We start from the raw sequence: 2811 nt of genomic DNA, 5'->3' as shown, positions 1-2811 counted from the left end.
GTGTGTGTGTGTGTGTGTGTGTGTGTGTGTGTGTGTGTGTGTGTGTGTGTGTGTGTGTGTGTGTGAGAATGGGAATGCAGTCACATATGCTCATGCGTATGTAGCGATTATCTGATCGCAGGGAGGGACCCCGTACTATCTGCGTTGGACAGTAAGTTGCGCCGCCCCTGGCTACCTTCTCTACGCGCTCAGTCATTCGCTAACTATTTCTTGTTATAATTCAAAAACTAATCTTCTGATAACATTTTGGCAAAGGAAAAATCGTTTTAGAATTAAGTCAAGAATATGATATTTTAAGAACAATATGTTCATTTTGAATCACCCTGTATATTATAAAGCACCTTTTGGGAATATAGTTATATAGGGTGTCCCGCGTAAGATGGACCAAAAGAAAAATATAAGTAGAACACATAAAAGTGAACAAAAATTGTATAGGTCATTTTTCAAACAACCACGTAAAATTTCGAGATATTAAAATAATTGGACAAATTAGAACGCGCGATGCGACAGGCGAGACATACGGCTCGCAGCGGTCGGCGAAGAAAATGGAAGAATACACACGTACACGGACGCACATACGGAGTTACTCATTTCAGTATGCTAAACGGCCCACCTCTCTGGCCTATAAGATAGGCCCGCGAGCAATCATCCATTTTCTTCGCCGGCCGCGGCGAGCCGTATCCCCACAAAAACGTACGTCGAATTCACGTCGAATCCACGTAGAGTTCACGTGGAATCCACGAAATCACGTGAATTCCACGTGGGTGTAACGTGCATGTTTTTGTGAGGATGTCCCACCTGCCGTGTCGCCGCGCTCTGATATGCTCAACTATTTTAATTAATATCTCTAAATTTTACGTGGTTGTTTGAAAAATGGCCTATATAATATTTGTTCACTTTAATGTGTTCTACTTATATTTTTCTGTTGGTCCCTCTTACGCGGGACACCCTGTATGTATCTATATTTGCCAACTGTTCCAATTGCATTGACTATATAAAATATTTAATTTCTCTTACCATTCAATATTTGCCACGTTATTACTATATTTTTTATTTCAAATAATTTTAATTCTTGGTAAAAATTTTACACGAGTCAGTTATACTATGCTTATATTGTAAATATTACAAATATTATGGTAACATTTACTATAAAAATTATATTCCTAACTATAATTTTTTTACTATGCTATTACTTATAGTTCCAAATATTATACATTTTTCTCTCAGTGTGGGTGCATCAAAGAAAGAGTTTTTTCGAGAAATATGTTATACGCATTAGAGTAATTTACGAATATTGTTTTGAAGAATACATGTCATTATCTAATGTGAGCTTTCTATATAATTTTCAATGAAAATTAAAATTCAATATTTCACTATATATTCGCACCCAACTTTATCATATAAATTGGAGCAGTAATTGCGCTGTAATTTTTGCAAAAGGAAATCAGTGTCACGATAGCAATAGTTCTACATCGTTTTCATCCCTGAATGAGAAATGCTCTATTTCATTTTTGTATGTACCTTCACCATACAAAAGCATTTTTAATTCAATCAAGTCAATACGCATGTAGAGAGAACTAATCTTTGCAGAAAGATTCAGTGTCACGATAGTAACTGTCTCTTATCGTTTTCCTCTCATATTGAGGAATGCCCCGCTTCATTTTCGCACGTACTTTCATCATGCAAAAAGGTTTTTAACTCGGCGCATATAGAAAAGACTAATTTTTACAGAAAAATTCGGTGTCATGATAGTCATTTCTTATCGTTTTCCTCTCATATTGAGGAACGCTCCGCGTCATTTACGCACATACTTTCATCACGTAAAAGGATTTTTAACTCAGCGTATAGAAAGAAGTAATCTTTGCAGAAGAATTCGGTAATTTTGTCATGATAGCATTTTCTTATCGTTTTCCTCTCATATTGAGGAATGCTCCGCTTTATTTTTGCACGTATTTTCACCATATCAAAAGGTTTTTGATTTAGTACAATCCGCACGACGAAAGTTTTGCAAGGGTGTCGATATCACGTCAACGAGATTTTCCTACAAATATTGCTTTGTATTGACTTGACCGAATTAAAATGCTTTTGTATGGTGAAAATACATGCAAAAATGAAGTAGATCATTTCTCACTCAGAAATGAAACGAGTGGAACTTTTGCCATCGTGACACTGATTTCCTTTTGCAAAAATTACAGCGCACTTACTGCTCAAATTTATAAGATAAAATTACGTGCGAAAATATAGTGAAACATTGCTCAGTGCATAACTAAAATAATATCTAAAATTTCCATTGCAAATTATATAGAAAGCTCACATATTAGATAACATATTCTTCAAAACAATATTCGTAAACTGCATTTATGCGTAGAACTTCTCTAAAAAAACTCTTTCTTTGAATCACCCAATACACAGGCGGTTTGAAGAATTCATCAAAAAAGAAGCGAAAGCCTATTTCGGAGAGAATACGTGGCATTCACATTTACGTAACGTCTATGTATAAAAAAATTGAAGTGACAACGTAGCACACACACTTGCATTCATATATCTATATGTAGAAATGATGCATATATGAAAAAAAGAAAATAGCGGCATTATGTCAGCGCCTATTTAACGATCGCCTCTACGTTATCGGCGTTTAGTGAGCTCGTCATTCACTTCAGCATCCCCTTAACCTGACGATCGAGTGGCACCCTTATAGAAATATCATATTAAGAAATACTGAAAAATTATTAGTGATTAAATATACTAGTAATTCAGTAATTTTTTAGCCAGTACTTAATTTCTGGTGAATACTGATAATAAAATCACTGT

Source organism: Odontomachus brunneus, unplaced genomic scaffold (genome assembly GCF_010583005.1).
Source record: "Odontomachus brunneus isolate Ranch 3 - 2012 unplaced genomic scaffold, Obru_v1 Obru_scaffold_142, whole genome shotgun sequence".
In the NCBI taxonomy this organism is placed as follows: Eukaryota; Metazoa; Arthropoda; class Insecta; order Hymenoptera; family Formicidae; genus Odontomachus; species Odontomachus brunneus.
The sequence above is the reverse complement of the archived record's forward strand: the minus strand, read 5'-3'. Positions refer to the sequence as shown.